This window comes from Mustela erminea, chromosome 16 (genome assembly GCF_009829155.1).
Source record: "Mustela erminea isolate mMusErm1 chromosome 16, mMusErm1.Pri, whole genome shotgun sequence".
Taxonomy (NCBI): Eukaryota; Metazoa; Chordata; class Mammalia; order Carnivora; family Mustelidae; genus Mustela; species Mustela erminea.
Window position 1 is genome coordinate 42,600,136 of NC_045629.1, and position 16,721 is coordinate 42,616,856.

A 16,721-nucleotide genomic window follows, 5' to 3' on the forward strand; every position below is an offset into this window, starting at 1 on the left:
GAGAACAAAACCCTCATAGAAACCCCCAGAATCTGCTTAGCTTCACTGGCCAGAGCCATAGTGTATGAACATTCCTAACTGCAAGAGCATCTTGGCAATTGAGCTTCTTAGCTAGGGGTACTGCTGCCTAAATGAAATCAGACTTCTCTTTATAGGAAAGAAGTGTATGTAGATGTTGGTCAGATGTCTAGAAGTGCCAGCCACTGAAACCATCCTGTGAATTGCTTAACTTCTCAACTTCTACCTTTTCCCATATACTTATAATCCCAATGTCTTAGGTCCAGCCAAGAGGGGCACTGGCCCTGCGACTTTAGAGAGCCCACTCTGGCTCTCCAGGGCCATTCCTCTCTCTAAGGGAAAAGGCTGTGCTGGACCAAGGGGAGATGTGCACCTGAAGGTCATAGTCCTACCCTTGCCAGATGATGTCCTTGATGCTTAAGCCAAGGAATTATCTGCCCAAATGACTAAGGAGTCCTTGGGTCACTGCTTCTGAAGTCTCAGTTCATTACTGGTGTGAGTGCCCTTAGGCCAGAGGGGTGACCAAGGGATAGGCATTTGCATAGGGTGTGGCCAGAGCTTAGACACATAGACAGGGTGTTTCCAAATGTGTATCCAACAATCAGTATGGCAGGACAGAGCCAAGGTAGCCAGGGGGAAAAAGAAAGCAGAGGACAGGCTGTGGGATGGGAATGCATTGACCCACTACCTTGGGATAGAAACACTGAGGAATTTGAAGATTCTAAATTTGGATTTGGTTCTCCAGTCATTATGTAAGTATACCTGTCCCAAGGTAGCAGGACAGGACATATTTTATTGAAATGTATAGTAACTGATTTAAAACTTTCATTTGGACCTGTGCTATGTGGGCCTCCGTTTGTACTCCTGCCCTCAGCTACACAAATGGTAAGGGTGAGACAGGGCCAAAAATTCATGGACTCTGAGAAAATGAGGCTTAATTTCTAGCATTGATTTTGTGTACTTCCACACTTTGAGGAGGTTGACACTGATAGAGCTGACCGTAGTTTAGACATTCCCCTAAACATTTAGTTAAATGGTAAAATTGTTAGCCCCACCGAACCCGACTGGTATTTTGCTAAGTCCTGCTAAATGTGCTTATGGCCTGGATATTATCCTTTCTCAATTTCTAATGTCTCATGGAGAAGGAGCATAGCTCCCTAAGTTAGGGCATATGGAGTGATTCAATGTGATTCATTTAACTAAAATAGCAATTAATATCTAAAAGAGACTGGATAATAATCACACTTACAATCATCACCATTATCATAGCAGATTCCACCTTGAACTCCTATCATTTGCTTAACAAATATTCATGGTCCCCCACCTATGCCCCAGGAACTACTCTAGGTCCTTAACATATAGTTGTGAAAACGACACAGAAGGTGCGAACAGGAACAGCTGATGTCTTATTCATATCAAGGCAGCTCCCAGTTAACAGTAGTCATTTCTGAGATTCAGACCTTGTGCGTGATTTTTGGCTAAGGAAACAATTTCCCATTGTTTTAAGTAGGAAAAAATTATAATGCATTTTATTTTGGTCTAAAACCCCAAACCAGATCCCCATGCTCACTAAAAAATAGTAAAGCACTTATAAAGAAGTAAAAACTACCCTTGTTAGAACGAAAAATATTAAAAACAATGCTTCATTACCACACAGTTAATAGGGCCTCTAACAAACAGTTTCATTGTAACAGCAACCGCCCTTCTTGGAAGCATCAGCAACTAGAGTAACATCTAGCATACATACCCTTCGTCAACATGGTGTACAACGTAAAAGTCGACCAGTGATGGTGCTTCCAGCTAATACCAAACCTGTTTTCTCACTACAGACATGGAGACTGAATAAAACACAGTGTGGGACTGTGATCCCTGAGAGGGGGAACAGACAGGTGAACCTGCAGCCCCTGCCCGCTCTGCGTGGAAGCATTTTCTGAGTTGTGGTGCCAAAAGGAAAGCCCGCATCCAGGACAGAAGATCCATGGAGGCATGGGAGCAGGGATACGAGCACGAGGAGGCTGAGATGGCTCAAATTTGGTGGACAGAGAAGCAAAGAAGGGGGGTCTTCACAAAGGAGTTTCCAGAGTTCTGACAGGAATCCCTTTGAATTTTAACATCCATCTGCGCAATCTCAAGGTGAGATCCCAAGAGGCCAGTCGGTGAACAATAATGGGGAAAAAGCAAGCACCAGGGAAACCGCAAGCGAGTCATGGCCAGAGCTCCCCCAAGAATGGGAGGTGTTAGGGTTCTGGGCAGCCAGAATGGAAAGGACACATGGAATATCAAGTGTGCCCAGTAGCATTTCTATATATTATCAATGGGCAATTAAAAATAATTATTATAGCTTATATGTTGACAGCTTATCTCTTCCATCAGGAATGGAAATTCTTCCAGAAATGTACCAGATTTCTCTTAACATTTCAGAACTGAGTTGCAGATACACTCTCAGCCCAAGAGCTGGACCTACTTTCTCTGAGATCAAAGAATCTCTTCCAAATAAATAATTTATTTTTTCTTGTATATGTAATATATTCACATTACAAACAATTTTTATAAAATAGTGAGAAAACAGAATCCCAAATAACAAAATTTGGGTCATAATTAAAAACAAACAAAAAAAAAAGATGGGGGACTAGAGTTTTAGCAAACAGTTTTAGCAAATTGTTTTAGCAAAGAGTTTTAGCAAACAGCTGGAGTAGTTTCTGCCTGAATATCACTCTATGGGATGTCCTGAGTTACACATATCAAAGGCTCTGAGATGTGCTGCGGGATAGAAATATGCTTCACTTTTTTTTAACTCTCTGCTTCTGACGGTTTTGACACACAACTTTCTTTTTTACATAACAGGTATGCAGTAGAACTTTCTGTGATGCTAGAAACATTTTCTCTATCTCTGTCCAGTATAATCACCACTCACCGCATGGAGAACCCTTGACATGTAATTAACTGAGTAAATGAATTTTTACTGTACTTAATTTTAAGAAATTTAAATTTAAGTAGTCACATGTGGCTAGCAGCTGCCACATTGGACAGCACAGCTCTAGAACAATGTCTACTGCAAAGATTATACATTTTCGTAAACCATTGTGTAACGATCGTGTTGTTTTGCTTCAACAGATGAAGAAAATCAAGTTTTAAGGGGTAAAAGAACCACCAAGTGAGCACAGAGTCAAGATTTAAAGCCAAATAAACCCAAACAGCTAGTTCTAAACTCCGTGTGTCCCTTCCAGGGTTCTCTTCGACTTCTAAGATGCTACAGAAATGAGTATTTGATGATATTATCTGTATTTTTTATTTTTGATAATATGTTTGCTATTTCTCTTTGTACAAATCTGAATTTCATTGTTTTTGTTTTGCTTCTTAAGGAAAACTTTTAATTCTTATAATTATATTCTTATAATTCTTATAATTCCATATAGATCATATATATATATAGAGAGAGAGAGAGAAAGAAAGAGATCATTCTTTTCAACTGTACTTTTATACAAGTATTAAGTAGATGTTTCCATTTTATTGATAGAGAAACAGAAACATAAAGAAAAAAGATTTTGCAGTAAATTCTGTATCCGCTTTCTGTCAAAGACATTGTAAACCTATACAATCAAGACAAGAAATGGGAATAATTTTGGCCGTTTATATTATCTGGGTATCTTAAAGGACAAGAATAAGTATTCGTCTACATGCCCACAAATAGTATTTTTAATTTTTAACAACATTGATTCCCGTACAAAATACCAAACCACTTTACAGACATCTAGGCTTAGTTTGTAGTATGGTTTAGTAGTATATACTTAAACATCATATAAAAACTGACGGTAATGCTCATAGGTTCAAGTTTAAGAATTATATTTCCCAGGTTGCACTGTTGTGTATCAAACATGATCTCTAGTGACAGGTTATTTACAGACTGTGTGAAGGTTCCAGTTCACCCAGAGAAGACTCCATTACATCTAACCAATGATGATGGTTATACATGGCTTACAGTTAATAAATAAACTTAATATGCCAAATAGGAAGAGACAAATTAAGTTGTGTTTGATGTAACTTCATCTTTCTAGGATTGCTTTTTAGATTATTATTGGTAAAAAAGTTTTGTTTCATTTTTAAATTTTTTTTATATTTCTGTTATGCAATAGGCAAATATGTGTATAGGCTATGATGATTATCCATAGTTTTTAATGAAAACTAATGCAAACATTTAAAAATATTTTACTTAAAGTGTTTTAACTTCTACCCATCCTATACTCTAATTCTAACTATGTGACAGTTATAAGTGGAGGAAAAAAAACAAATGGAAAATGTCAAATTGCTACAAATGGCTACCTCCAAGGCATAAGATTATATATTTTTTGCCAGTTCTCCAAGTTGTTTATAATGTAATCTTACTACCTCTAGGAAGGAAAAAATAAATTGTCACATCAACACTACAATTGAATCTTCAAAAAATAACTCAGAAGAGATATATTCTTTATATAAATATATAAATTGGTTGACCAAGCTTTGATTTGAAGTATTTATAAAAGAGTTAAATTAGAATGGGTTTTACTTTTCAGAAAGGATTTGCATGGCAAAGTGGAGTGAAAACCGTGAGCTAATTATGTGGTAAATTCAATTAGTGTAGTCACCTAATCTAAATTATTCAGGCTCATTGTAGCTCTAAAAAAGCAAGGCCACCCTGCCCAGGACCCAGCCATGTGAAAATAGATGGTTAGTAAATCCTGCCAATGGTAATAAACAAAATTGATGATTTTATTCCCATCTTAGCTGCTTTCTTTTTATGTGTGGGAATATGAAGCATCAGATAATTTCCTCAAGGTTTCTTCTCAAGAAAAACAGATTGAGAAAGCATTCCTATATCTATTGATTTTTATACTTGTAACCCACCCACAACTGAATATTAATTATATGCCAGGCGTGGCTGAGACCATAGGTCAGGGAAATTGGATAAAAAAGGAGACTTGGGGCACCTGGGTGGCTCAGTCAGTTAAGCCTCTACCTTCCGCTCAGGTCATGATCCCAACATCCTGGGATCAAGTCCCACATCGGGCTCTCTGCTCAGCGGGGAGTCTGCTTCCTCCTCTCTCTCTGCCTGCCTACTTGTGATCTCTCTCTGTGTGTGAAATAAATAAAATCTTTAAAAAGAAAAAAAAGGAGACTTTACATCCTGTTTGAAGTTGAAACTATTGAGGCAGGAAAATGCATAGGCCAGGACCTATTTATGCTTTGCTTCAGGAACAGGTGCCTTATGTAAACGTGGAATCAGTTCTGTACCATACTCCTGGAACAACCTGGGATTGAAAAGAGAAGGGGCACTACTATCTAGGACCTGAGCATAAATATCTAAGCTGCTAATCTTAACTTTCTCCTTTCCCTTGTAGAGAACAATGTCGGTGTCATTTGGGAAATAGAAACTCTGTCTCCCTTGTGATTAGATTGGAAGCCCTAGATAACCCAGGATAACCTCCCTGTCTCAAGATCTTCGATCACATCTTCCACGTGCCTTTTGGTACAAAAAGTAATATTTAAAGGTTCCAGGGATCAAAACCTGGATATCTTTGGGGCCCATTATGGAATTTACCACACACATGTTAATGGTTCTATTGGCGCTGGTAATGAGGACAGCAATGATGTTATTGTGGGCATTGACAAGTTCCATGGTGTTTGTACAAATGGTGTTGGTGGAGGTGATGCTGATGTTGGCAAAGGCAATAGTAGGGTTTCGTAAGCAGAATGACGAGAGTGGGGACGTTAGGGAAGCAGGTGCCACTCATCACATGCACAGCACATCACAGTGCAGAGCATGACCCCAAAGAAGAGACCAGACCCGTGTCCCCACTAGACTAACTACAGCTTGGCCTTCAACATGACCTTCAACACGACAGCTAGTGGAGCAGTCTAGAGGAGGAGCTGAGATAGTGAGAGAGAAAGTCCCATCCTTAGGGGTGAAGATCTTTCACCCAAGAGAATTTGTCAGTATGACTGCCTCTGCTTCAAGGTCTGGAGGCTCTTGTGCACTCTTCTGAACATAACGCTTCCCCTCTGCCCGTAAGACAATAGTAGGCATCTAGTAGCCAGGCCGGTGATCTGGCAATTAACTTCCCCAGTTCCCTGGTGAGATCACAATTCACGCACAGGCTGCCAGTAGGAGAGAGACCAGCTCTGGTTCCTACAGATCATTGTTTTGAAACCCACTGCTTCTTGGTGTGTTGGCCTCTTATGAATGCCCCCTAGCTCTACTTCCCAGTGGACTAACATTTCACTGAGAAAAGTTTGATCAGTTACCTCTAAACATCTTGCAGGTAGAGGCTCTCACCCCTCCCTTGTTTCAGCAGGCTCAGCAGCCTGTCCTGAGAAGTCTGAGTTTATGAGACATCTATTATAACTGACATATTGTTGCAGTGGGGGTGAATAGATGCATTAGACAGATGATCTTAATTGGCTTTCTTCCAAAAGAATTTTTTTTAAGAGACAGCTGAAATTCATTCACATTTACAATTAGTAAAACTTTCTTTCATTATTGAAATGCTTGCTGAAACAGCAGCCACATCAGGGTGACAAATCCCGTTATCATGCTTTCCGAGATTGTCTCCCCCAAAGACGCCTATTGAGAGCATTGTCTGGGTTTGTGTATGAGGCTGACAATCAAGCTCCAGGCAGGGGTGGGGGGGTGTGCTGTGCAGCCTGCTCCAAAGTGCTTTTGTGTGTGTTTGTGGTTGTTCAGTAGAGAGATCTGAGGTTCTGGAAAAATCTGAGGACGCACTATGCGTGCTAACAAGATCAGTCATCGAGCATTAGTGGGATTCTCATGCTTCGCGCCTTTAGTTTTCCATTTTCTTGTATTTGTCTCTGTGAGCAATGGCAGGTGCTGTTTGCTTGTCAGGCTCTTACTGGGGAAAATGAGAGTGGAGAGAGATCATTTTTTTTAAGTGAGCAGTTAACAGCTGAACTCACATGGCTGACAATAGAATCCTGATGAAGGGCACACAGAAAAGAGTGTAAAGATTATCCCTTAAGAGTCTCATGGAATGAATTTCCACTTGCTCTGGGCCTAGCATTCCTTTTTGGCTGGGGGAAGGAGACTGGACAGGCCATGCTGCTCTGGCTCTGAAAGACCGGAGTGTTGGTCAGACTTACAAGTATTTCTTTTTGTGGGACAAAGAAGAAAGAGGTAAGATCTTCAAAAGTTGAGTGGAAGGAGGGAAGGGAAAGAAAAGCGGAGAGGGGAGAGGAGTCAATGAAGCAGGGCTGATCATCGCTGTTTCATTTCTCATGGGACTTGAGACTCATGTTCCTTCTCCAGATGAACGGCCTGAGGGATGCTGTTTAAATCCCTCTGTTGATACATCAAATGGTCCAACACGCACCATGTTGTTTTCTCCCATATTCATCCTGAATGCTGACGGTTTCTTCCTCTTTTGCCAACTCACCTAGAAGCATGTTGACTAACATGATCTGGGCCCATGTAGGGCTGTTCCTTGTTCTCTGGAGAGCTACCCTTAATTCTAGAACCATGATTCCAGCCCAGTGATGCTTGCTGTCCTGACAGTCAGCCTTGCCCTGAATGGAAAAGGTCCATGTGCCCGGTGTCATGGTTTTGCTGGGGCATATCAGGGCAGATATACAAGATAAGGTTGAGAGGTGAAGCAATACATAATGTTGCTTGAAATAGACGAATGGAATTGTGAAATTCGGAGATCCCCTGCCCACAGCCTCCTGCCCAGTGCATCCAATGAGGTATGAACTCACATGGCATGGTCACTGATACCTTTTCAGGGTTTTCATGCTTCCCCTTGCTACATGCTAAACTTGATTATAATCAAGAAATTAAGAATGTTCCTAAATCCTAAGCACCATGAGGGAACAAACAAGTTCTGTCACGATCACCTCTGTAGCTCCAAGTCAACATGTTCCTAGCACATGTATTAACTTGAGAAAAATCCCAGCCACCACATGGAGTAATGACAAAGAGACTGGCCTCCAGTCTCTTCTGGGGCCCTTATTATTACCTGACATTCCTTTATTTGTTCTTGGACCCTGGTCCAACCTATCAATATCCCTTTTAATAGTTGATATTATCCACTTCTCAGCTTGGCTAGTCAATGGTCGGACACCAGACTAGGTGTTGTGGTAAAGGTATTTTTTAGATGTAATTAACTGTTTAATCAGTAGGCTTTGAGTAAAGCAGATTATCCTCCATAATGTGGGTGGGCCTCATCTGAGGTCTCCCAAGGAAGAAGAAATACTGCCTCCAGACTGCCTTCAGATTTCAGACTGCAACATCACTCTCCCATCCATCTCCAGCCTGCCAATCTGCCCTGGGACTTTGAACACGTCATTCCTCACAGTTGCCTGAGCCAACTTCTTAAAGTAAAACTCTCTTTCTCTCTCTCTCTCTCTCGCTATATATATATATATATATATATATATATATATATATATATATATATATATATATATATCTCCATCTTATTGGTTCTGTTCCTCTAGAGCATACTGACTAATATATCACTCAGCAACTATTAAAAAAAAATCTGTTATTCTCCTCAACTGCTTTCTCAGTCACCAACTCTCTCACTTTCATGTATCTTGTTTGGTGCTTCCAGAAAGTTTTGGCAATCTAGCCTGACCTGATTCAACTATCCTATATCCTGTTTCTGATGACCTCATACCCAGGTAAGATCTTTCTTTGACATTTAAAGAAAAATATCTTAACCACAATTCTACATCTGTGATGAAGACCAAAATGGTTTACCAAGGTGGAGATGGCTTGTGTATCCCTTGAAACGGTTTATACAGGAACTTTCTTTCTACTGCAAAAACCTTATTCTCACACCAGTGGTTACCATTCTTCACTCATGAATTTAGGGATCAGAACAACAGGAGCTATTCTTAAAACTGAATGTTAGGCATTAAACACACCTAAACACTCACTGGGCATTCCTTCTGACCTGGAATTCTCTACTGACCACAAGCTTCCCAACCACCCAGTTTGATGCCATTTTCTCAGGGTTTTCTCCCAAATACCTTCTCAGATCCTGAGCACCAGCCCTCCTTGGTATATCTTTCTAACTCTCCTCTCCAGAAATGCCTCTTCCAGAAACTCTGCATTCCTCCTTCTCTCTATATATGATGCAGAATACTTCCACTCTAACTTGGTTTAATCATGGAATAGCAGTTCTCAAAGTGTGGTCTGGGGACATGTAGAGTCACTATGACCTTTTTAAGGGGTCCTCTGTAAGGGAAAAACTATTTTCATAATGTAATTAAGAAATTATTTGCCATTCTCACTGTTATCTTTTTGGTAGCATATATTGAGTTTTCTAGAAGATGCATGACAGGAGATATTGCAATAGACTAATGCAGAGTTTGTTATAGGAATCCAGCTGTCTTCCATTAGGAGAGACTCTAGAGAGATTTGCAAAAAGGTAAAACACTTCTCAGTAATGTTTTTGAAAACATTATTTTTCATAAAAATATGTCATTCTGTTAACATTTGGTTTAATGTTATTTTTAAATAAATTTTAAAAACACATATTTCTTAAATTTCTGTTTCAATTTCAATTTGCTAAATACATATACTTATAACTCATATAAACAGAAACTCTTTGGAGTCTTTAGCAATTTTTTAAGGATATAAAGGGATCCTAGGACCACAAAGTTTGAGAACCACCCAGGCCATGCTGTAGCAGACTTCTATCTTTTTATATCAAGAGGCCATCAAGGCATTTTCTTTTTGAAAATTTAATTCTTCTGATGTGAATTATGGAATTTCCTAGCATTAATAGAAAATTTATTTATTTCTCTCTTTTTTGTTCAGCTGAAGGCCAAATAAGCTATATCTCTACCTGTATTTTACTCCTTCCCTCAAGGCTTTCACTAGTAGGGAACCTCACTCCTGTCAACTCTTGTAGCTACTATTTAGTTTCATGATTATCCTCAAATACTTTATTTTCTCTTCTTAAACTGTTCCTCATTTGAACCCATTCCCTTCAGTCTATAAATGGGCATGAGTTCATCTTATTTAAAAACATATGTGCATTTTATATATTTGTATTTGACTTATACATATATCATTTAGTTTCTGTAAAATGCACACAACTTAATTACAAATACAGGTGTACATCAGGCATCTACGTATATCTTTATTTGAGTACCAACTATCTCTTTACCTCTCTTTTTTTTAAAAAAGATTTTATTTATTTATTTGACAGAGATCACAAGTAGGTAGAGAAGCAGGCAGAGAGAGAGGAAGGGAAGCAGGCTCCCTGCTGAGCAGAGAGCCTGATGCGAGGCTCCATCCCAGGACCCTGGGATCATGACCTGAGCCAAAAGCAGAGGCTTAACCCACTGAGCCACCCAGGTGCCCCTCTACTTCTCTTTTTAGCTAAGTTCTTGTGAAAAGAATCAAAGCTTTTTCTGTGTTTCTATTTCCTCACTCTTTGGTTCCTTTGAACTAATATCTGACTAGACACTTCCATAGCAACGATTTCGGTAATGGTCACTTGTGACTTCTAAAATACAAAATCTAACAGACACCATGTAGCCCTCATCAAAGATGAATTTCTTGCAGTACTTTACACCGCTAATCACTCTCTCTACCTTTGTCTTGTATGGCCTGTTGCTCCTGGGCTCACTTCCTCTCTGAACATTCTTACCCACTCTCCATTTTAGTTTCCTCTCCATACCTAAAGCCCCGAAATGTTACTTGTCAAGATTTTCCAGAGTTCTGTCCATATACTGGTTAGATGTGAAAAACAAACAAGAGGACCTAAAGGAGCCTGCCAAATTTCTGACTTGGTCAGTGGCTGGTACCACCACTTGAACCAGAGAATGTGTTCGAGAAAAGTGTGTTTGGGAGGGGAAGCAGGCAGAGGAGACAGAGAAGGATGATCCTAGTAGGAAAAAGATTGAAAGGTACAGACACACATCATCTCTAAGCTTTCTTTCTCTTCTAAAAGCCAAGGCTGTGGAACCATTCTTGAACAAGATGCAGATCATGGACCGATACAGTGGAGAATATGATTATAGGAGCATATGAGACTAGCTGCATGGCCATTTTCCAGAAATGCTTTAGGGAAAAAAAAAAAAAAAAAACACCTTAAACTAAGTGCACTAAGTGACCTCAAAGTCCCTTCAATACTTAGATTTTATGGTTCTCTGAGTATTATTACAGCATTAACCACAGGACCAAAGCCAAACAAACTAAGGCAGACCTACTGAAAATCAGGGGAGGAATCACAAAAATAATGCATTTCCTCCTTGTTCTGAGGAACTAGGAACAAGTTGTGCAAATCATATAAAACACTTTGGAAGGGCATCCCATCCACAACCCAAAGAATTTCTTCTTGACTGACATTTTAGGAAGCAGAGAACAGTCTTCTAAATTTTTCTCCTTCCCACCTGATGATGAGTATATCCATTTATTCATCTCAGTGCCTTTTATTGTTTCCATCTGAGTAGATATGCTTCAAGGTTAAACTTGACATTAACACTCGACCAGTGACTGGTAATGGCTGACACGAGAAGATGGATGGAATGATCCCTGGTGTTGTCAAGCAGATTTCTCATAATCTGCTATTAATATTGTCACCCTTCTCTAGGACCCTGGGCATACAAAAAGAAGTGTTCTCTGATGCATCACTCTAACTGCCCACTGAAGGAGGGATCTTGACCTTTGAGGGCAGCATTCATTGTTGCTTTCTTCTAAGAATAAGCACAGGGTCTCCCAGACCCTTCAGCTAGGGAACACCCAGGTCATAAGCCAGAGTGTCCTAGAGTATTTCTGATTTTCAGATATGAGAGATTTAAATTTCGGGTTTAAATAAATGAGCAATACAGGGAGAAGAGTGAGTATGTGGAAGACTAATCGTAATAAAAGGGGAAAAAAATGAGAAGGAGGAGGACACAAAGTGGGAGGAGGAAGAAGAAATAGAAGAAACATTTATTAAATGCCTAGGACCAAGATAACCCTTCCAGTTATTGCATAGAACCCTGTGAGGTGCATATTTATTGTCTCATGGTTACAGGTGAGGGAACTGAAGGTTAAGGAGCCTGCTGGTCTGACCAGGTGTACACAGATACTGCTGTCTGACAGCACACTGCATTCAGGTTGAGAAAATCAGCAGGACAAGAAGGTGGGGTCTGAGGAGTTCACAGAAATTCAGAAAAAATACTGGAGGGCCTTGCATCCCTGGTGCTTGAACCTTGTACAATTGCTCATGTCCATTTCTAAATTCCCACAGCCCCCAAATATTGGGAAACTATCACCCAAATCTCCTGCTCTCTGAGTCAGATTCTAGCAAGTAGAAGAGTATTTGCATGCATCAAAACAAATTAGTTAAGCATATCCCAAAATTATAACTCATCCAGAAGGTTCTTACTGGCTAGGGAAAAAAAAAATAGATGCCTTTATCAAGATCTACTTTGGAAATAACAAGTCATAAAATGCAAGAAAATGCTACAAATAACTCAAATTTTTAAAGATATTTCTTTTCCCTGTGATTTTTATAGATCCACAGTATTGTCTCTGTTCAGATAGAATGAATGGATCTCACAATATTGGAGCTTCCACCTGAAGAATATAAGTTAGAATCAGGAGTTGGGTATCTTCTGTGCCCATTATCACTTTGACCTTGATTATGACTATGGCTGCTACGATCCTGAAACTTTACAACATGTCGTACGTGACAGTTCATGAAGTGCCATATCATGAACCATCTCATTTAATTCTGAAAACTATCCTCTATTGTTATTGTCCCTTTACAGATGAAGCTCTGGAAATAGATGTGACCCAAGTCACATCTACAATAAGCTGGGATTCCAACCTAGGTCTTCTGCTGCTACTGTATTATATTTGTGACCATGTTTGGGACAGTTCATAGCATATTTATTCCCTGATGATGAAACTATTTACATAAGTATCTTTACCTGATGTCACTGAGGTAAAACTTAATCTCATCCTCATGGTGACTGCAAAAAGTTTAAGTTGAAACTAGATTTTCTTTCGTTGTTCATGACTTGACTTTTTTGGAATTTGCCAGAAACTCTTGGCTATAAAGGAAAATACTTTTTTTTATATATGTAAAGGAAAATACTAATTGCTCTTCTAATTTGCCTGCGGAATGCCTGGGTTAGGTAAAGAATGTCAGAAGGCAGAGCACATGTAATCTGATATTGTGTGTCTTTATGCATCTGTAAGTCTGAGAGGCAGCTTGATCACCAAAAGCCAAATCCAGAAAGTTCATCTTGAATCGCACTCTGGCCTCTGACCTGTCTCTCCACATGACCGTGTATGTGTATGCAAATGAGAAGTATGCAGATGCACATATATTTATATCTATACACAAACGTATTTGTATATACATAGTAATATGTAAATATAGATGCCACTTCCTAAGTACCAAAACAGGCAGTCTGCATGAGTTCTGTTACTATGTAGAGTGTGAGAAGCATAACAGATCGCCCTGCGAAATGTCATACATGCCGTACACAAGACAAAATTAACACCACTCCCTCACTGGGCCTATTAAAAAGTGGGAGAATGAAATGAATGAAAACCATCCACTGCAAATCAAACGTCATATTGGTTTACTTGTTTCCGGAAGTTTTCATTGTTCTGACAGAGCATGCAAACCATTTTAACCACTCCAGTCAGTACTTGTGGCTCCTGTTCAGGTGTCTGTGCTTACAAAACACCTGCTTTCTCAGCTGAGCCTCCCCTCTCTTTGCATTTGACCTTCGCTGGCTTTCAAGCTACGGGCTCATCACCAGCCTCCCGTCGGGAGAAAGATGGGGGCCAACCCTGTGTGGCAGCCCCTCTCACGTCCCTCCGAGCCAAGTTAACCTCGCTGTGCTTCCCTCTTAGGGTGTACCTTCTAAATACCCCACCTAGGACTGGAGAGTTTGGAGAATACAGGAATCTTCTGCTTGCGTGGAGGGCTTTAAACAGTGCCCAAGTTTACATGTCCCAGAAGCATGCCAGTTGGGGACTGACAGGTAGAGGAGTATGAAAGCTCTTGCCAGAGCTGGGACAAACTCCAAAGTGGCATTTAGACTTCACAGCCCCCCTGCGGGGTCAGGCCCCCACTGGACTTTGGCTGGACTCCTACTTTCATTCAGCTTCCTGCCCTTCCTAGTCCCGCTTCCTCCCTCTTCTTTCCAGGCTCTGCTGGGAGCACATTCTTTCTTTCTTTTTTTTTTTTTTTAAGATTTTATTTATTTACTTGACAGACAGAGATCACAAGTAGGCAGAGGCAGGCAGAGAGAAAGGAAGGGAAGCAGACTCCCTGCAGAGCAGAGAGCCCGATGCGGGGCTCGATCCCAGGACTCTGGGATCACGACCTGAGCCGAAGGCAGAAGCCTTAACCCACTGAGCCACCCAGGTGCCCTGGGAGCACATTCTTAAGTTACTGGCACAGGGTCTGCTGCTGGGGAACCCAATCACCTCTGTAACCCTGGAATGTGCTCGGCTTCCCACCGCCAGCCTGCCCACCCGTCTGGCGGCTTCTCAGCCTTCCTCCCTTTTCTTCTTCTCCTTCTTCTTTTCACTACCCCCCCTTCCTCTCTCCCCCCTCCCTCTCTCCTTTGTAGTTTCTCATCCTAATTCCTTTGACCAATAAACTTCTGACATAGAAATTGATGAATTTATGGAGCACTCACTTATCAAGTATTGTTCTAAGTGCTTTGCATGTATTAACTCATTCAATCCTCCCAACAACCTTAGATATAGGTACTGTTATTGTCCTCATTTTATAAGGAAAGGAAATTGAGGCAGAGAAGTTAAGTAACTTGTTTAAGGAACTTTGGTGTCAGAGTCTGCTTATCATCTTCGAGAAACAGACTTGACTTTCAGAGTCTCAGATCTGAGTCTTTCACAAATGGTAAGAGTTTAGAAAAGCTTCCATTCTGCTTAAAAAAGCTTACTTAAGAAAGTAAGAAAGCTTACTTTCTCTCCCTCTTACACTCTCTCTGTAAAATGGGGTTTCCTTGCTGCGTGTTTTCACAAACTAACCAAAGACTTTTGTAAATAAATTCTACATGTATTAATTTACTAAACTCTTACTTGAAGAAAAGTTAAACGTAGCCACAACTCTTGTCAGATATTAAGCTATCCCTTTACTAAAGCAAATATGATGATTTGGCAAACATCCATTATTATTGCTTTTTAAATTGTTGCCAAAATATTACACAGGATTCAGTTTCCAAATTGTTCAGAGAGTGCCTAAGTGTTGAAATAATGAGTCCATTGCCCCAGTTGCTGCTTTTTGCCTTATGTTTGCCCTTCTGGTTTTGGTAATGGAGAAAAAGTGGGATAATTTTATAATCAAATTTCTTCATTCCAAACTTTGTTACAAACTTACAAACAGTAATTGTAGTGTTTACTGCTTCGCTGTGTCTTGGGGAGGTCAATCTCAGTGCGCCACCTTCCTTGTAGTAAACATTGAAGGGCAGAAAAATGAAGCCTTTCTAGAAAGTATTTCATCACCTAAGTATTTTCCCTTTTTGGTAACATTATGTGACACTTAATGTGTGCCAGGTATTGTTCTAAATGTTTTATGTTGGTTAAGTCAATCGGCCCTTATAAATCCTATGAGTAAGTTATTATTATCTTTATTTTATAAACATGAAAACTGACGGAGGGAAAGATGAAGCACCTTTCCTAAAATAGCAGAATGAGTGGTTGCTGACAATCAAAAGAGGATTGGGCCCCAAGATGTGACTGCAGGGCGCAGGGTCCCGCCAACCCATGGTCCTGCCTCGTAGCCAGTCAGATGGAAATGGAGAACGGCTTGACAACATTTATAAAGATGAATTCTGTAGAGCTATTTTTGCTTATGAATGTGAGGGAAATACCACACAAGGTCACTCTGAGGAAGGATTTTAATTATACTTCTTGGAAAAGATGATGTTACTAGAATTCTGTAGAAATGAGGACAAGAGCAAACAATTTCTTTCAGGTCTCATCAGTCTATATTAATAAAACCCAAAGTCAAGGTATTTGATACGTTAATATGACATAAATATTGGAGTAGGTGTGGATTGGGGATAACCATCCAGGGACATATAATTCCAATGGGAACATATTTTGGTGGAAGCCAGTCATTAGACAGAGACCATGGTGTCCAGCGATTCGTATGTGATCCAACACATAGGGGGAAGTCTGGGCTGGTGCGTGATTCTGGGCAAGTTTCATAACTTTTTTACCTTAGACTCTTTCTCTACACATAGAGCGATTTAGACAAAAAGTTACCCGATCTTATTCAGGTCTGCAAATCTTTGGTGATTAAAGACTGTGGGGTTGTTTTGGTTCTGGTTTTGAGTGGAAAGAAGCACCAGGACTCCCAGTTTCATTAGTTAAATGATATTGGTTCATGCTTTGGACAGCCAGCCTTGTGAATTCTGATGTTGCCTCCCCAATATCTACGCAGGCAGTCCTTGTGATCCATCAATCTATAAATCAGGAGACAGGTTCTACTGGTACATTAAATTACAGGGTGCCTTGGAGCAAAATACCTACTGTTTGTCAGCCCTGCCACCTGCCACCGGTGTCTGTGGGCTTATAACTTCCAAATGAGCTGCGGTGGGGGGCAGGAACGCCAGAGGAAAGAAAGGAAGCAATGGTAACGGAACGGACACTGGACAAGGAAACATAGTTGCACTTGGCTAATGACATGGAAGAGTCTCGAGTGTTTTCTCTGCATTGGAAG

At 40.3% G+C, this 16,721-nt stretch overlaps 1 long non-coding RNA gene across 2 annotated transcripts in view; it reads left to right on the forward strand.

Moving 5' to 3' along the window:
* Positions 1 to 652: 652 nt before the first annotated feature.
* LOC116575235 overlaps positions 653 to 16,721 on the forward strand; it is a 54,929-nt gene continuing 38,860 nt past the window's right edge. For both annotated transcript variants that reach the window (XR_004279665.1, XR_004279666.1), the window contains exons 1-2: positions 653 to 770; positions 1,848 to 2,151. This is a non-coding gene — a long non-coding RNA (uncharacterized LOC116575235). The remainder of the gene's footprint in view (positions 771 to 1,847; positions 2,152 to 16,721) is intronic.